Source organism: Schistocerca nitens, chromosome 2, assembly GCF_023898315.1.
Source record: "Schistocerca nitens isolate TAMUIC-IGC-003100 chromosome 2, iqSchNite1.1, whole genome shotgun sequence".
Classification (NCBI taxonomy): Eukaryota; Metazoa; Arthropoda; class Insecta; order Orthoptera; family Acrididae; genus Schistocerca; species Schistocerca nitens.
In genome coordinates, this window is record NC_064615.1 from 1028771151 (window position 1) to 1028791513 (window position 20363).

Genomic DNA, 20363 nt, shown 5'->3' on the forward strand with positions numbered 1-20363 from the left:
TCATCACTACTTCGGAGATGCTGTGTTCCATCGCTCGTGCGCCGACAATAACACCACGTTCAAATTCACTTAAATCTTGATAACCTGCCATTGTAGCAGCAGTAACCGATCTAACAACTGCACTAGACACTTGTCTTGTATACGCGTTGGTGACCGCAGCGCCGTATTCTGCCTGTTTATATATCTCTGTATTTGGAAAACGCGTGCTTAAACCAGCTTCTTTATGGCTTCAATGTACGTGTCACATGCTTATGTGGGAAAAGCTGCAGGGAAAAGGCTATATATAATGTTAAAGGAGGTTATTTATTGAACGACCCTGGTATGTCTTTTGTAAGGATTTCAGTGAGGTATCTTGGAAATTATGAGGAAAAATATTGCTTCCTTCAGAGCGGATGTGCAGTCGAACACATCCACTGGTGCAGTCCTCGTAAAAGATCAGTCAGCTCGGAAGAGGCGTGTAGCGGCTGTCGGGATATCGGGTGGTGAGGCGAACATTGCGAACGGGGTGGCAGCAGGTAACAGGATTAGCACAATTACAGTTCCCCGAACGCTGGAATGAGTGACAGACAGTGCGGCTGGCACGTTGGCAACACTGACGCGCTGTTCTCCTGGGACGTCACTGCCCGCCCTGACGGGACGCTGGGAATTCCAGCGGGCCGCCAGGGCGCCAACTGTCCCCTGGTAGCGAGACGAAAGACGCGCAATATAATCAATTAGCGCGAAATGACGGCGTGTAATACGAGCGGTGGTTTGCGGACGACCGGGGCGACCGGCGGTAGCGGATTTGTCCCCGGTGCGCGCGCGCCACTTTGCGAGCGTGCTCGGTCGCCGCTGATGAGATTAAGTCGCAATAAAGACTCCCCGCGAGCTGGGGAAGCGCTCGCAAGAATGCTTTTGTTGTCGAGAAGGGTTCTGAGTGGCAGGCGGGTTGGGTGCGTGTCGCTGCGCTGGCGGGAGCAGGAAAGCTCTCCACGGCAACTCGGCCCACACGAGAAGCCAACGCTTCACCGATTTTAGTACATACTTAGATGTAACAAATGTTACTCCATCGCTCGTCAAACGTTATCGAGAAACGGAGGATCAATGTCCTACGAGTATATTGAATACCATATGAGAACGTTAGTCGTCGAGCAGAGGCGTTACAGCCAGCCTAATAGGCTTAAGGCCTTAAAAGATTTCCTGTACAATTCGGCTGAAAGCCCCATATAAGGAATAACATCTTATGCTCAAAGGGGAAGACAGGAATATTAATTCAGGATATATTAAAACTTGGCTGAAGGCCACATATCAACCTAATAACTAAAACTCAAACATAGAAGTTACTATGTAACAGACACGGGACGGCGCTCAGAAGTTTCCAAGGGTCGGCCTGGAATTGTAACACTAACTCCCGTTTAGGCGAGACAGGCAGCCTGACCAACGGTCTCTTAATCGGAAGGCAATCCAAACGACAGACAGCCGACGAACCAACCAACTACCTGATTTCTGTCACCAGACCAACGCCACTACAACCAAAATGCCAGCGAGGCGAAGAGACGAGCAACACTCGTCTTCAAATATTGGTGTGTTAATAAGCCAAGGCACAATAACTACTGACACACATCGCAAAGGCTGTGGAACTATACGCCGTGGCGGACAGCATCTACACGATAAGAAAACATTCACCCGCTGCTCTGTCGCAACCGACCAACTGGCTACTTCAGTATGCAGACAGCATTATAGCATTTAAAGCATTGCTCACTCGAACTGACACAGGGTACACAGTGTTCCAGGAAACACTGCTACTAGAATCTCAAACACTCGTAAAACGAATCACTGATGAACAACTAGAACAAATAACAAGCGGACACACCAGAAAACCGAAAGACGGTCGGTGACGACACACACGTCATCTGACCAGGCGACCGACCAACAACCAACCAAGGTCATTGCCACTCAAAACATGTGTGTCAGCAACGGTCGGGCGAGTCTTGACTATCCAGAGCTCACTGCAGGTACAACCCACCTCAACCCAATGGGGTTCCAGGTGCTTCAGTCCGGAACCGACCTGCTGCTACGGTCGCAGGTTCGAATCCTGGCCTGGGCATAGATGTGTGTGATGGCCTTAGGTTAGTTAGGTTTAAGTAGTTCTAAGTTCTACTGATGACCTCAGATGTTGAGTCCCATAGTGCTCAGAGCCATCTGAAGAGGCGTTATGCTGCCTTCGTATAGGACATGAAACCCAACGAGGACATCATTATAGTCGAATTTTATGACGTCAGAACACTGAATTTACCATTACGGAGCATTCCCAAGCGGGAAAGACAATCAAGCACATCGGAGTTTTGCTCTGTGGAGATAAACATGGCCAGTGAGATATAAGGTCGCTATTTCGTCACAAGCAGAACTGAGGAGGCGCCATATTGGATAATAAAGTTTTGCAATTGGATCCATATTTGGCGGTTTTCATACTATAATTTATATGCTATGAATATGTTCTGTTTCAAGGCACCGGCACGTTGAGGTTCTCTCGAAAATACGTTGTTTTTAGTACGATTTACTACAGTAAAATGAAGGGAAGCGACATATTTGTGGTGAAAGGGTCGCTGTATTTTGTGCCATTTGATTTATTGCTTGTGTACTATGACAGTATGCCGTTTCAGTGCGCCATCATATTTACAATGTCAGACAAATGCTGTGATTTGTTATAATTAAATGTTAGTTAATAACATTGGGTGCTAAAGCCTCCAGGACATCCTAAGACGAAAGGCACAGTTTCGAACTGACAGCTGCTAAGCGGCAGCATAGTGAGTGGGTTCAGGCTTTAATCTGGAAGATTGCCAATTCACGTCTAGCTTGCTGCAAATATTTTTATTCCCCTTGTTTTCTGCATCATTCTAGAACTTTCTTATTACCGTACCTTAGTAGAACTACTCGTATATCCTGTAATATTCGATGTTATATAAGTATTATGACAGATTTTTTGAGAGCCACACAAGGGTGAATTCTCATGCTTAATTAAATAATCTTGAATGGACATGATAGTAACAGTGTCAGATGACTTTCCTGCTTGTGGACTGCCACATAACACCTACTAATATTGTTTAAGTTAAAATATTTTTGAGTTTACGTCCGCTTTTTTGAATGAACATTAAAAAACTATTTGTGATGATTGTACCTATGTCAAAGTAAAGTCGTGCAAAATTCAATATATTTAACACAGTGATGTTGTACCAATATTTGTTCCCTGATAATTGTTCTATCTAAGAAATTTGCGACTCTGCATTGTCTTTTTCTTATTGTTCTGGACTCTGTCAAACGTAAGTTGTTCTAGCTCTGTCTTTTTGCCAAGAATAATTGGAATGTTGTATTTTAAACCTGTTTTATTCTGTAAAACAACAAACCTCTCAGTTCACCTGTTTTAATTAGACCAACTTCTGGCAGTCCACATTAAGTTGGAAGAGCTTGTTTGGTGACGCAAATATCGAGACCCTTAAGCGCTCTATCGTTAGTTATTTCATTACTAAATGGTCGAGTCTGGGTCTTAATTCTCAGTCCAATTAACTATACAAAGTAATTTCTTTTGTATGAAAATTAACTATAGTACTTACACGGCTATTTGTCACCAAGCGCGGCTTTAACCAACAATGTCCTTTTGGCCCGAAGCTAATTTTCATTCAGTCTACTTGTTAAAGTAAATGAATGTGATTGAAGTAAAAATAATCAGCATTCACATTAATTTCAATTACAAATGAGAATACTTGTGCTTCTCTTTTTTCACCGTCATTGGAAAGGCGTACGTACGGCAGCCTCATTCACTAGAACACTGTTTTGTGAGGAATGTATTTAACGTACTATTAACGGGACTGAAATTACTATAATAATAGCGTTCATTACTGTAACTATTTTATCGTTTTTAATTTAATCATTTTAGCTACCGCTCAGTTAAGCTTACACAGTTCATCTTTTTAAATTCTCGCTGTCGAGTCACTTCTGTGGCTTCTTCTTCTGACGATAATTTTAACATTCTTCTTACTTTCTCTTTCCGCTGTTACTGCTTTGAACCTCTGTCTGTTTTGCATGTCTTCATCAGTCCCACACTTTCCTAGACCCCGATGAACTGCTTTCACTCGTTGGACTTACGGATTTTTGCTCTTCTAGTAACCTAATATCTTACTTGTACCCATTCTGGTTTCATTCTTTTCATGTGTCTGTTTTCTTGTGGTTGAGATCTTTTCACACTTTTCATGTAAGTTCTTGTTTTATATCAAGTGGAATATAAATTCATTTGTTGTTACTTGTTTCTGCTCCAAGATATTCTTTACAATTTTTTTTATCTATTTCTGACAGTCTCTTTCTGGCATTTGTCTTTGATGCGTGTAAACACTGATGTTTAGCTGTGGTGTTGTAGTGTCTAAATTGAAGAGATAAGGTAAGGGTTGTCTTTGGAAGTGTTCTGGCGTGTATGAATGCTGACTCCATCTTGTTCGCTCTTTCTTTGACTGCTGCCTTATCACTAATGTTCCGGTGAAAATATTTAGTTACTTGAGTGCTTTTGTATTCTTTTAGCATCACCATACGTTGTCTTCGTTGTCCACACTAGATTTTTTGCTGGTGTGTTGTTTGTACTTACGAAGTGAATTTATAGTCCTGTCTGTTTCATTTACGACTTCTGTTCAGTTGCGATACCGATATCGGCACAGAAATGATATTTGCCAGAGTACAGAACCGAAGAGATATCATTAAACAATACATAGCCTAGACTGACCCCTGTGGCACTCATGAGAACATACTTCCAGAACGGCTTTTCATTCCCACAGTCAACACGTTGCTGTAGCTATTAAACTACTTGAGGATACTGTCCGAAAGTCATAGCTGTCACGTTCTTTTGAGCAGTATGTCAACGTTGATGGTATCACGTGTTTTGCTGAAATCTTGTAGTGTCTTTATTGTTGTCTCACGGTTTTCCATGATTTATGTACTTTATGCCATCAGTTACTTTAATTAATGTGTTGTTGGTGCTACGGTGTTCACAAAAACTGGATTGATATTTCTTGTGTAAAGTGGATAGTTTGATGGTGAACAATATATGAGTAATCTATGGTTTTGGATTCAGCAACTACGACCCCGGTTGGTCAGTAATTTCAAGATGACTGTGGGTTTCCCTTTTAACGTATAGGTCGTATTATGGTTCCTTTCCATTGAGTGCAATACATTGTATTCATGGGGTCAAAATAATTATCTGTTCTTGATCGTAATTATGCTTTTTGCAGTGTTGCTTATCTCTTCATAAGAGATTTTTATTATTGTATTATTCAATACAGTATGTTTTGGGTGGAAAGGGTTGTATTTAGTTTTGTACTCTGGGGACTCTTGCGGAAGGCTGTGCTTTGTAGCCTTTGGATTGACTGGAGGAGAGAAAAATTAATTCAGCTCGTCAGCTGATACATGAAAAGTACTTTTTGATTTTGTCTTTTCGATACTCGAGCTTCGGAGATTCTCCCAAAGAATAGCTGGTGTCGCATTGTTGCACACGAGAATATGAGCGTACTTGATTTGGCATCGCGTTTGCATTGTTTTATCCTGTTTTTAAGCTTTCTATATGGTTAGTAGCGTTCCGATTTCGGATTTGCCTAGGAACTTCTGGGAGCAATATTCTAGTTCTTCATCATTTGATGTACGTCAGTTCTCAGCCGAGTAGCAGGAGTTTTTCTTCCAAAGTTTATTCGTACTGGAGCGTGTTCGTCGTAGAGAACTGTGAGTTTATCATTAAACGCGCCCTCTGATGGATACCATTGGGTTTCTGAGCAACCAGCTGTTAGGACGTTATGTGACGTGATTTGAGCTTGTGGGGTATAGAACAGGAATAGTAAATGATTTCGGCTGAAAACAGCCATAAGGGACAAGTTCATGATTTTGAGAAATTTTACAGTAAGATTTCAGTAAAATCTCTTAAATACTATGGTACAGAACAGAAAAGGATAGAAATTACAAATTTGTATTAAAACTCATTCATACTGCCACAGCAAAACTCAAGTCACGCCAAAGACAAAGGAGGAAGAAGGAAGCAAGCCAGTATATCGCATGTGGGTCAGGTTGTAGATACATTGCGATACCGTGTGTTAAGTGAGGTCCGGTCTCGGAAACTGACATATGGCCGGGAGAGCGGTGTGCTGACCACATGCCCCTCCATATCCGCACCCAGTGATGCCTAGCTGAGGATGACGCGGCGGCCGGTCGGTACCGTTGAGCCTTCATGGCCTGTTCGGGAGGAGTTTAGTTTTTTATCTGATGTTTGAGGATATACACTATGCAGAGAGGAGAGTACAACGGAAAACCAAAGGAAGTGAGACAAGTATATTTGTTAACTCATACCACGTGTTACAAGAAACTTTTACACAACAGTACACAGAGAGAGCTGACACTACAGTTAACAGACTGTTAAGTGAATATAGCAGAATAAGGAGGACATATACGGTCATTACGAACGTCACAGCCTCAGGCTAGCTTCCTATGAATACCCATGCTCTCCTGCTGTCTTCATGAGTTGATCATTGGGATCGATGGTATTCACAGTAATAGCTCACGTTTCCATGACTAAGATACTATAGCGAATCATTTTAAAGTAACCTAATCTTTTTAAACTAACCAAAGGTGTATTTGCGATGATGTCCTTCATCTGATGAACTTCATGTTGCCAGCTGGCACCCCTCTGCTGATGGAGGAACTGACTGTCTTCCAACAACGACACATCCCAGGGTGCTCCCAGCGTTGGACGTCAGCGTGGGAGCCAGCAACTGGGCCTCTTGGAGCCCACGTTCCTGTTCAACACTCAGGCTCCTCCGAGTGTTGAAACCTTCCAGGGGTAAAGATGTGATCAACCACCCACACGACAACTGACGCCAGGTGCATCGCGGCAGGATTATTGAGGTTAATTGTAGAATTCCGACTGGGTCCTAGGACACACTAGCACCTAGCCTGAGATTACTTCCCGCTGGTCAACTTGCCTGGGCGTGCAACCACTGAGCTGCCTGTACAGACGTCAACTAGAATCCAAAACTAAGCTGAATGATGAATAGCCGAAGCTGGTGCGGAAGAACGACCACTTGTAAACATTCAGAATAAATTATTGAACTCTAATAATGTTTCACTGGCGTCGTTGACACGTCAGAGATTCCCGGCAGTAACCCTGACTTCATGTAGAAGCATCTACGCTTGACCCTCTGCAATACGATGTTTCAAGTACATCCATTGTGATTTTTTTGTTCACATAAGCCACTGTTTTCAAATATTTCTGAAGCAACGGCAATCTTTAAAATCGTAAATTCTATCCAAAATTTGTTTTTATAAATACGTCAATGAGTCCTTAACGTTCAGTACTTGCAAACTGAGGGCAGCTAACATGGGTTAGCATAGACTGGCCACTGTTTACTTGCTGTGCGAGTTAACGAATTGTTAGTGTGAAAACTCTCAAAAATACAGATTTAAAAAGTCCGAATTGTTTCAGTTTATAATAATTAAAGTTTTGTATTACCAAGTTTTGAAACAATAAAGAGCAACAACTTCAAAAATTAATCTATGATTCAGCACAATATAAAATTACGAGGGCGTGCTGAAAAGTAACGCCTTTGAATTTCTTATTCTGTTCTCAAAATCGGTTCACGTATTGCATGTCATGATTGTTATTGGGTTGACCTTCTCTCTTCGATGACCCAAATTGTAGCCCTCTGCCGCTAGAGCGCTCCGGTTTGTAGCGTGTAACATGGCGGTGTGTACCCTAAGTATGTTGGTGCGTGAGAAACAGCGTGCTGTAATCGAGTTTATAACTGAATGCACGAACTCAGAGAGTTCTTTCACACATGAAGCAATGTGTACTTCAGCATGACACTGCCAGACTACACGCAAGCGCTGTGACATCCGCTAAAAGCTGACGCATTCGGTTCACTGTCATCGATCATCCTCCATACAGTGTCGACCCCATCCGATTTTCATCTGTTTCCAAAACTTAAAGAACACCTTCGAGGACTTCAATTTCATAGTGATGATGCTGTGCAAGCATAGATAGGGTTGTGGCTTCGTCAACAAAGTCAAACATTCTACAATGACGGTATCAACAAACTGGTCTCTCTTTGGGACGTATTACCTTTGTCCTTCCCCAGAGCTGCCTCGTTTCAAGTCACGTCTTAAATTTATTTCTGTTGTTAAGCTTTCTGTAATCCATTCTTTTTTATGCTTTGTCTTCTGTCTCCCTACTACTCCGTTTGCTGTTTGTAAGATATTGCTTTTCAAAGGTTCCCATATTTCTTCAACATTCCTGGTGTTGTTCATAACTGCAGCCATGTTTGTCCGTTCCTTCTCTGTCGACCTAACTATATCACCCCTTACTTTATTCAGATCCCATTTCTCAAAAGTTCTTTTCTTAAGATTTTTGTATTTCAAATCTCATTCTGCTATCACTATGTTATGGTCACTATGAACGTCTGGGCCTGGGTAGCTTCTACAGTCTCTAATTTGATTGCGAAACCTTTGTCTAACTAGAATTAAGTCGACCTAATATATCTACCTGTCTCTAGGGGATTTCCACGTATACCTTCTCCGCAGATGGTGCCAAGACTATGTGTTACATCTACATCTACATGGATTACCTGAAAATCACATTTAAGTGCATGGCAGAGGGTTCATCGAAACACCTTTGCAGTAATTCTCTGTGATTCCAATCTCGTACAGAGTGGAAAACGAACACCTATTTCTTTCCGTCCGAGCTCTGATTTCCCTTACTCCATTATGTAGGTCGGTGTCTACAAAATATTTTCGCTTTTGAGGAGAAAGTTGGTGACTGAAATTTCGTGAGAAGATTACGCCGCAACGTGACACTCTGTCCCCTATTTCGCGATAATACAAAACGTGCTGCCCTTCTTTGAACTTTTTCGATGTACTACGTCAATCGTATCTGGTAAGGATCTCAAACCGCGCAGTAGTATTCTAAAAGAGGACGGACAAGAGTAGCGTAGGCAGTCTCCTTAGTAGATCTGCTACATTTTCTAAGAGTTCTGCAAATAAAACGCAGTCTTTGGATAGCCTTCCCCACAACATTTTCTATGCGTTCCTTCCAGTTTAGGTTGTCTGTAATTTCTAGGTATTTAGCTGAATTTACAGCCTTTAGATTTGACTGGTTTATCGTGTAACCGAAGTCTACGGTTTCTTTTTAGCAGTCATTTGGATGACCTCACATTTTTCGTTATTTAGGGTCAATTGCAGGATATTTTTTCTAAATCGTTTTGCAATTTGCTATGATCTTCTGATGATTTTACAGTGTCATCTGAAAACAACCTAATACGGTGCTCAGATTGTCTCCTAATCGTTTATACACATAGATAAGGAACAGAAAAGGGCCTATAACGCTACCTTAATGAACGCAAGAAATTACTTCTGTTTTACTCGAGGACTTTCCATCAATTAGCAAGATTGTAACTTCTCTGAAGGAAATCACAAATCTCGTCACATAACTGAGACGATATTCCATAACCATGCAATTTCACTAAAAGCCGCTTGTGTGTCACAGTGTGAAAAACCTTCTGGAAATCTAGAAATACAGAATCAATTTGAAATACCTTGTCAATAGCACTCAACACTTCGTATGAGTAAAGAAGTTGTTGTGTATCACAAGAACGATCTTTTCTAAATCCGTATTGACTGTATGTCAATAGACCGTTTTCTTCGAGGTAGTTTATAATGTTCGAACACAAAATATGTTTCAAAATCCTGCTGCATGCCGACGTTAATGATATGGGGCTGTAATTTAGTGTATTACTCCTAATACCTTTCTTGAATATTGGTGTGACCTGCGCAACTTTCCAGTCTTTGGGTACGGATCTTTCGTCGAGTGAACGTTTGTATATGATTGTTAGGTATGGAGTTATTGTATCAGCATACTGTGGAAGGAACCTAGCTGGTATACAGTCTGGACCGGAAGACTTACTTCTATTGAGTGATTTAAGTTGCTTAACCACTCTGAGGATAACTATTTCTACGTTACTCACGTTGGCAGCTGTTCTTGATTAGAATTCTGGAATATTTACTTCGTCTTCTTTGGTGTAGTAATTTCGGAAGGCTGTGTTTAGTATGTCTGCTTTGGCAGCACTGTCGTCAATGGTATCTCCATTGTTGTCGCGCAGAGAAGGCATTGATTGTGTCTTGCCGCTAGCATACGTCCCATCCGACCAGAATTTCTTTGAAGTTTCCGCCAGGCTTCGAGGCAAAGTTTCGTTGTGGAAACTATTATAAGCATCTCGCATTTAATTTCGCGCTAAATTTCGAGCTCCTGCAGAAGATGGCCAATCTTGGAGATTTTGCGTCCGTCCAAATTTGGCATGTCTTTCTTCGTTGTTTCTGCAACAGTGTTCTGATCGTTTTGTGTATCAAGGAGAATCAGCTCCGTCGTCTACTAATTTATTTGGTATAAATCTTTCAATTGCTGCCGATACTGTTTCTTTGAATTCTAGTCTCATCTCGTCTACAGTTATATTGTTAATTTGGAAGGAGTGGAGATTGTCTCTCAGTAAGGCATCAAGTGAATTTTTATCTGCTTTTTTGAATAGGTTTATTTTTGGAGGATATTTAGAAACGCTACGACAGCTCTGTGTTCACTAATCACTGCATCCGTTACATATTACAGGTTGATGTTCTGTGTTCATTTCGTTCTCCAAGTTCATAAGCTCCCACCATAGTGCCACCTCTTCCTTCTCCCACTGATGCATTGCAGTCTCCCTTAATGATAGGATTTTCTTGTCCTCTGATCATGTTTACGCCATATTTTATCTCAGTATACACTCTTTCCACTTCTTCTTCATTATAGGTTGAGGTCGGCATGTCTACTAGGATTTTCACTGTCTTGTTCGGTTTTATGTCTGATTGTACAAGTTTGGTCTTCCACCTATTTGTTGGTAATAACCACACTATGTCCGAGCTCTTTGGAAAAGACCACTCCTCCCTCCCTTTCTCACGGTCGCCCCTCTGTGCAGACCATGTGTGTAACTCTGTTGTCGCTACTTCAGAAGTCTCCACCACCTGGCCATCTCATCTCGCTCACTCCTAGTATGTCAATTCCTTCCTGCCGCATCTTAGAAGTGTCTGGACATACAGTGTTGCGATTCGTTTTCTTATATTTCTCATAACCTTCATTTTGTTGGAAGCGTAGATCTCTGCGGTCCCCTTCCGAAGATCCGAACGGGGAGCTATTCCGGAATCTTTTACACAAGTACACTTCATATTCATTTCTTAAGTGAAACAAAAGTGCTGTTTTTTGGGATATCCTGCGGATCTTTAATGTGTTGGTTTCCACTTGCCTTACACATCCTACTCCGTTGACTCGTGAAAAGTTCTTCCGTCTTTAGCAGGAGTTTCTCCTTCCTAGGGATAGAGGATGCCCTCGATCTTCCTAGCAGACGTACAAGAATTGTTGGAAATTTTCTAATTGAATATTTCTATTAATTCAGCCCAAATTTGCATGGTAGAAGAGAAAGTGGTTTTACTGCCATTGTTCTTTAAAGGTGGCTGATTGCATACTGTAAGTGGGCTGCTTCTGTGTTGGCAGCGCTGTGTAGCGATTTGCATTGGATCTCTGACTGCGCTTTCTTTATAAGAGACTCTGTGTCTGGTTGGACTCGCTGGAAGTTAAATGCCAGTAGAGTTGGGCAGCTGGAAGTTAGTCGCCAGCAGTGATGGAAGTACTGTTTGGCAGTTGGAGGTGAACAGTCAGCAGTGATGGATGTTAGATGTGAGAGGTTAGCATTCATGGAGAGTAGAGGTCTGAAGTGTTAGCGTAGGCTAGCGATTTGTACATGTTCGACTTGGAGATTGAATATTATTCGTAATTATATATCTTTGTACAAGATGTTAATGACGATTTATATTCGTGTTTGAACTTGATGTCACATTATTAAGGTAAAAAATCCGTTATTTGGTTTGTAACAAAATCTTTCCTTTGCTAACCACATGCCTAATAGTAGTCAGTGACTTTAGTAGTTAGAATCTTTTATTTAGCTGGCAGTACTGCTGTATTGCAGTAGTTCACGTAATTAAGATTTTTGTGAGGTAAGTGATTAATGAAATGTATAGGTTATTGTTAAGATTTCTATTTAGTCATGGCCATTCTTTTGAATAAATTATTTGAAGTCAGGTTGTAATTTTTTTGAGCAGTCAGATTGCGTTTCGCTAGAATATTTTGGGTCGGTGTTGACATGATAAGAAAAAGTAAAGAGAAAGTAGGCTCAGTACATTCAGTTTTACACAGCTGTTTCAGAATCAAATAACGTAGAAGTTTCATCTTGTCAGTCATTCAGCAATTTAAGTACAGACACACACATTTAAATCAAGAAGTTTCAATACTTATTAATTAAACTCTTTCTGGACAAGGCAACACTAGACAGAAATGTGGCAACACAGTAAGAAATAACTAATAACGTTTATTAAGTGTATGTTACAGATGGTAGTTAACTTTGGTACATGTAGATACATGGTGTCTGACGTCCGATAGCTAATACAATAAAATCTAAATAACTTTGGTGTCTCTTGGTAGTCTATGATATTGTCATTATTACATAATATAATACTACAGACACTCTTGATTGTCCAGTTACTTAATAATAGCGACTGCTAAGCAGAATTTAATCGCGCAAACAACTGTACCAACCTGGCTGTAGGGTCTGAATTGAACTGTGTAACTACTAGTTCTGAGCTGTGTGATTGTCTGCGGTACATCGTGTTTTGCGATTGCCGGCGGAAAATTTTCGTGTTTACAAGTAGAAGGCGGAAGCTCTGTAGGCCATTTTTGACAGCGCTCGCTTTGACGGCTGCCCACACAACGGCGGATGTAAAAGCCGCGCTAATGGACATGATGCGCAAGCAGAAGAAGGTCCATGATTGTGAGTGCCATCTGGAGGCTGTTGCACGGAAGTGAAAGACGCCAGGTGAATGGTCGTACCTGTGTGGTAGTTGCTTCTCAAGATATTTGTTGTTTACCCTGAAGTCTCGTACATAAGAAGAAGTGTTCGCATTTTGTTTACTAATGTGGTACGAGACTATTGCATTGGTCTGACATCGTTAGCCTCTCGCAACTCCGTCAGTGACATGCTACAAGTTTAAAGTCGCATACCTACCCTAAAATAATTCTAAAAACCCGCTAAAAAATCTCATTTCTTTAAAATTATCTTGTGCATTTAGAATATTGCTTTGTTTCTTTTCATTGATAGCTATCTCGAATTCCTCTAGTAAATCAAGTTTCCTCCCTTTCAACAAGGAAATAAGGCGCCCAATAGCATAGCGTTATCGTCAAGCACACGGCTGTAACCACGCCACAACACCTAGGCACGTCAGTCCACAACAGCTCCCGAGCCGGCACAGTGCGACAGCATATTTGGTAGCTATGGGACGGCCATCGACTTGTGTCAACAACTTCAATGTAAGACGAGGACCCACAGTCCAATATACTTTTAATTCTGTTTTACTCTATGGACTTCCCAACTATTTGTGATGGTATTTTGTCTTTTTAGTCCGTTTAATTTGATGACATAGGCTTTACAACCTGATGCAGTAACCAATTTTTCTTCTTACTAATAGTTTTGGCCTTGTGTAACCTGTTTCCATAAACGATGAAGCACATGAAGATGAGCCCCATAGCACTAAATACATCGTGTATTCAAATAAAAATCAAGATTTGTGACTGAAGGTGGTTTCTTTTCTTTTTTGCAAAAGGATATTGCACAACTTTAGCAGCAGACCAAGACATGGAGAGGTCAGTTTACAACTTAGCTCCTGTAGTTTCTTTCAGTTCTGGCATATTTGTAACTGTCTTTTTTGCATCTGCAGTCTTGATAATTACTCTGTCCTACTGGCACCACACGATCTGAAGGCGAAAATGGATTATGACACTGTTCAAAAACTTTAGTAGTTTGAGTGCCACGTCTTCTCTTATTGTTAACCGAGTTTCTGGCCGAGGTTTAGTAGTGTCTGATACTCTTCTTCTCATCCAATGGCTTCTGCCAATAGCTGAGCACTGGACGTGCTATTGTTTGCTGTCTTGTTTACCATTTCCTCCAGCGTAGCAGTGTAGGTATTGGCAGAGCACAGAAAATAAGGGCACTATTGCGAATAAATCTACTGCTTGCACAAGGTTCTCTTGTACTAAGTAACTGCACTCGAGAGAACGCCTTCGATTTCGCCGAAAATTAGAGGGCCGTACCTAGTACACGTTAGTCCATCTTTGCCTCTTATTAGAATTGCATATCTCTTTACATACTGAAGACACTATTCAGTTTCTTCCTACAGCCTCCACATCTCTTCACCTATATCGCCCATAATTTTATATTTGTAGCCATTCATCTGGTTTGGATCCTGTTTAGAATCGTATTGATGAGTTGTCCACAGTGAATTCTTTGCACTGTCTTCATTCGAATCGAATGCTATTCCCATTATCTATTTGATGCTGCTATTATTAACTTGGATTTGTTTCACCAGATACTTTATCTTCTATCCGTTCCACTCCACTGATCTGTACTTCATATCGGTTCAGCATTTACATTTCCCTTTTCAGATTTTTCTAGATTCCCTATCAGAATCAGACTCCTGACATTCCGTGTTTTGACTGGTAGAATATTACCATTCGTCAGCCACTCACTCTTCTTCTCATGGTCACCTTACCCATGATAATCCCCTTCCAGAGATTCAGATGAAGCCCAGTCACGAATATTTTGGTACTATAGAGATCTTATGACACGGTTTCAATTGTAGATCTCATTTGTTGTGGTTGCATGTTATGTGTCTCGATTTACGCATCCTCAAACCTTTGATTACTGCTGTTTCTTATCTGTCCAAGGGGAGTCTCCCAACGAAGAGTGAGAGGATGCCTGACCCTCAGTCCACTCCAATGACCACATCTCATAAGGCTGCTGGCAGTACGAGTGTGACTCTTTGTACCGGATCTCTTCAGTTCCCATTGCTGATGATTTTAATTCAAAATTTAAGCAGACGTTGAGACTGAACCTGGGACTCATAGGTGTCAAAGACCCCCCTCAGAATGAGGTGCTGGTTCTGTATTCTTGATGGCTGTCATACTTCTCCTATTATTTTTTTTAAATTTCTTTCGAGGTAATGGAATACGCATATACAGCCTACAACATGTAAACTGCGTTTCAATAAACTGATTTTGTGTCCAGTTTCTCTGTATAATTTAAGCTGCCCTTACTTCTTACGTTTTTACTTCTTTAAGCGTTACATGGTTCACTAGTTAAATATGTTAAGATAAATTTTAAAGTTATGTAATTTTTGTGTGTTACGTTGTTGTTGTTGTTGTGGTCTTCAGCCCTGAGACTGGTTTGATGCAGCTCTCCATGCTACTCTATCCTGTGCAAGCTTCTTCATCTCCCAGTACTTACTGTAACCTACATCCTTCTGAATCTGCTTAGTGTATTGATCTCTTGGTCTCCATCTACGATTTTTACCCTCCACGCTGCCCTTCAATACTAAATTTGTGATCCCCTGATGCCTCAGAACATGTCCTACCAACCGGTCCCTTCTACTTGTCAAGTTGTGCCACAAACTCCTCTTCTCCCCAATTATATTCAATACCTCATCATTAGGTATGTGATCTACCATCTAATCTTCAGCATTCTTCTGTAGCACCACATTTCGAAAGCTTCTATTCTCTTCTCGTCCAAACTATTTATCGTCCATGTTTCACTTCCATACATGGCTACACTCCATACAAATACTTTCAGAAACGACTTCCTGACACTTAAATGTATACTCGATGTTAACAAATTTCTCTTCTTCAGAAACGCTTTCCTTACCATTGCCAGTCTACATTTTATGTCCTCTCTGCCTCGACCATCATCAGTTATTTTGCTCCCCAAATAGCAAAACTCCTTTACTACTTTAAGTGTCTCATTTACTAATCTAATTCCCTCAGCATCACCCGACTTAATTCGACTACATTCCATTATCCTCGTTTTGCTTTTGTTGGTGTTCATCTTATACCCTCCTTTCATGACACTGTCCATTCCGTTCAACTGCTCTTCCAAGTCCTTTGCTGTCTCTGACAGAATTACAATGTCATCGGCGAACCTCGAAGGTTTTATTTCTTCTCCATGGATTTTAATACCTACTCCGAATTTCTCTTTTGTTTCCTTTACTGCTTGCTCAATATACAAATTGAATAACATCGGGGATAGGCTACAATCCAGTCTCACTCCCTTCCCAACCACTGCTTCCCTTTCGTGCCCCTCGACTCTTATAACTACCATCTAGTTTCTGTACAAATTGTAAATAGCCTTTCGATCCCTGTATTTTACCCCTGCCACCTTTACAATTTGAAAGAGAGTATTTAGGTCAACATTGTCAAAAGCTTTCTCTAAGTCTACAAATGCTAGAAACGTAGGTTTGCCTTTCCTTAATCTTTCTTCTAAGATAAGTCGTAGGGTCAGTATTGCCTCACGTGTTCCAATATTTCTACTGAATCCAAACTGATCTTCCCCGGGGTCGGCTGCTACCGGTTTTTCCATTCGTCCGTAAAGAATTCGCAATAGTGTTTTGCAGCTGTGACTTTTTAAACTGATATTTCGGTAATTTTCACATCTGTCAACACCTGCTTTCTTTGGGATTGGAATTATTATATTTTTCTTGACGTCTGAGGGTATTTCGCCTGTCTCATACAGTTTGCTCACCAGATGGTAGAGTTTTGTCAGGACTGGCTCTCCCAAGGCCGTCAGTAGTTCTAATGGAATGTTGTCTACTCCCGGGGCCTTGTTTCGACTCAGGTCTTTCAGTGCTCTGTCAGACTCTTCACACAGTTTCGAATCTCCCATTTCATCTTCATCTACCTCCTCTTCTATTTCCATAATATTGTCCTCAAGTACATTGCCCTTGTATAGACCCTCTGTATACTCCTTCCATCTTTCTGCTTTCCCGTCTTTGCTTAGAACTGAGTTTCTATTTGAGCTCTTGATATTCATACAAGTGGCTGTCTTTTCTCCAAAGGTCTCTTTAATTTTCCCGTAGGCAGTATCTATCTTGCCCCTAGTGAGATAAGCCCCTACATCCTTAAATTTGTCCTCTAGCCATCCCTGCTTAGCCATTTTGCACTTCCTGTCGATCTCATTTTCGCCTGCTTTATTTACTGCATTTTTATATTTTCTCCTTTCATCAATTAAATTCAATATTTCTTCTGTTACCCAAGGATTTCTACTAGCCCCCGTCTTTTTACCTACTTGATCCTGTGCTGCCTTCACTACTTCATCCCTCAAAGCTACCCATTCTTCTTCTACTGTACTTCCTTCCCCCATTCCTGCCAATTGTTCCTCCCTGTCCCTCTCCCTGAAACTCTGTACAACCTCTGGTTTAGTCAGTTTATCCAGTTCCAATCTCCTAAAATTCCCACCTTTTTGCAGTTTCTTCAGATTTAATCTACAGTTCATAACCAATAGATTGTGGTCAGAGTCCACATCTGCCCCTGGAAATGTCTTACAATTTAAAACCTGGTTCCTAAATCTCTGTCTTACCATTGTATAATCTATCTGATACCTTCTAGTATCTCCAGGATTCTTCCATGTATACAACCTTCTTTTATGATTCTTGAACCAAGTGTTAGCTATGATTAAGTTATACTCTGTGCAAAATTCTACCAGACGGCTTCGTCTTTCATTTCTTACCCCCAATCTATATTCACCTACTATGTTTCCTTCTCTCCCTTTTCCTTCTCTCGAATTCCAGTTACCCATGACTATTAAATTTTCGTCTCCCATCACTACCTGAATAATTTCTTTTATTTCATCATACATTTCATCAATTTCTTCATCATCTGCAGAACTAGTTGGCATATAAACTTTCACTACTGTAGTAGGCATGGGCTTCGTGTCTATTTTGGCCACAATAATGTGTTCACTATGCTGTTTGTAGTAGCTTACCCGCACTCCTATTTTTTTTTATTCATGTGTTACGTAATACTCTCAATATGTAAGTTGAAGTTTTTCAATGATTTTCTTGATAATTAATTGGTTTCCTGTAAGTTAATTGAAAGTAACACAGACCACTATTTCGGTTTGATAGGTATTTATGTTAAGTTCATTCGGCATTCTGTTTGAGTAAATGACATCGTATTTTTATAAATGTAATTGAAACTGAACTGTTGTCGGTTGAATTGTAAACGTCCCAATGAGACGATATGCAGGGGCTCGGCAACTGTAGTTGCTGTCTGCCTACCACACTTACGAATTCAATACCGAATTGCGGTATGATTGAGCGCAATATTCGTTATACAGTAATTAAAAACAAATTAATCAAAACCTCCGAGGCGTGTGCACCTGTATTGCAACGGAAATACTGTCATACTAAGCATAGTGAGACGACGATTTAGATTCGCAAATAACTAACTACACTCCTGGAAATTGAAATAAGAACACCGTGAATTCATTGTCCCAGGAAGGGGAAACTTTATTGACACATTCCTGGGGTCAGATACATCACATGATCACACTGACAGAACCACAGGCACATAGACACAGGCAACAGAGCATGCACAATGTCGGCACTAGTACAGTGTATATCCACCTTTCGCAGCAATGCAGGCTGCTATTCTCCCATGGAGACGATCGTAGAGATGCTGGATGTAGTCCTGTGGAACGGCTTGCCATGCCATTTCCACCTGGCGCCTCAGTTGGACCAGCGTTCGTGCTGGACGTGCAGACCGCGTGAGACGACGCTTCATCCAGTCCCAAACATGCTCAATGGGGGACAGATCCGGAGATCTTGCTGGCCAGGGTAGTTGACTTACACCGTCTAGAGCACGTTGGGTGGCACGGGATACATGCGGACGTGCATTGTCCTGTTGGAACAGCAAGTTCCCTTGCCGGTCTAGCAATGGTAGAACGATGGGTTCGATGACGGTTTGGATGTACCGTGCACTATTCAGTGTCCCCTCGACGATCACCAGTGGTGTACGGCCAGTGTAGGAGATCGCTCCCCACACCATGATGCCGGGTGTTGGCCCTGTGTGCCTCGGTCGTATGCAGTCCTGATTGTGGCGCTCACCTGCACGGCGCCAAACACGCATACGACCATCATTGGCACCAAGGCAGAAGCGACTCTCATCGCTGAAGACGACACGTCTCCATTCGTCCCTCCATTCACGCCTGTCGCGACACCACTGGAGGCGGGCTGCACGATGTTGGGGCGTGAGCGGAAGACGGCCTAACGGTGTGCGGGACCGTAGCCCAGCTTCATGGAGACGGTTGCGAATGGTCCTCGCCGATACCCCAGGAGCAACAGTGTCCCTAATTTGCTGGGAAGTGGCGGTGCGGTCCCCTACGGCACTGCGTAGGATCCTACGGTCTTGGCGTGCATCCGTGCGTCGCTGCGGTCCGGTCCCAGGTCGACGGGCACGTGCACCTTCCGCCGACCACTGGCGACAACATCGATGTACTGAGGAGACCTCACGCCCCACGTGTTGAGCAATTCGGCGGTACGTCCACCCGGCCCCCCGCATGCCCACTATACGCCCTCGCTCAAAGTCCGTCAATTGCACATACGGTTCACGTCCACGCTGTCGCGGCATGCTACCAGTGTTAAAGACTGCGATGGAGCTCCGTATGCCACGGCAAACTGGCTGACACTGACGGCGGCGGTGCACAAATGCTGCGCAGCTAGCGCTATTCGACGGCCAACACCGCGGTTCCTGGTGTGTCCGCTGTGCCGTGCGTGTGATCATTGCTTGTACAGCCCTCTCGCAGTGTCCGGAGCAAGTATGGTGGGTCTGACACACCGGTGTCAATGTGTTCTTTTTTCCATTTCCAGGAGTGTATTTCTCTTATTTAATTATCTGAATTTACCCGTAACACATGGGAGGATAACTCAGATATAACTGGCAGATTGTTTGGGAATCGCTACAACGTTCGTTATCTCCACAGGACTGAAATGAATAGTAATCGAGTGCAAGACTCGCGAAATAATACAAGTAATAAAACAATACAAGTTGTACTGCAAATCTCGCAAATCCCTGCCCAGATAGGGGACAGCGGTAACTGGGAAATTACTTAGAACTCAGCGAACATGCGCCCCAACGCACAAGTCAGTATGGAACGCAAATTGATCAGACGGCGACGTAGAAGAGCAGCCAACGACGTCGGACGGGTTCAGACGACCTCTCCACGGCAACTCCTTATACGGAATCCTTGTCTCCACCTGACTATTTAACTGTCTAAAAATGATATTTTTGTGTGATATGATTACAATTTAACAATGTTCAGGTTTTTTCACTTCATCTGTATTTTGAAACCTTGCTTCTTGCCAAATCTCATGATTTTACATTGTAATATATCTTTATATTCGATGAATTA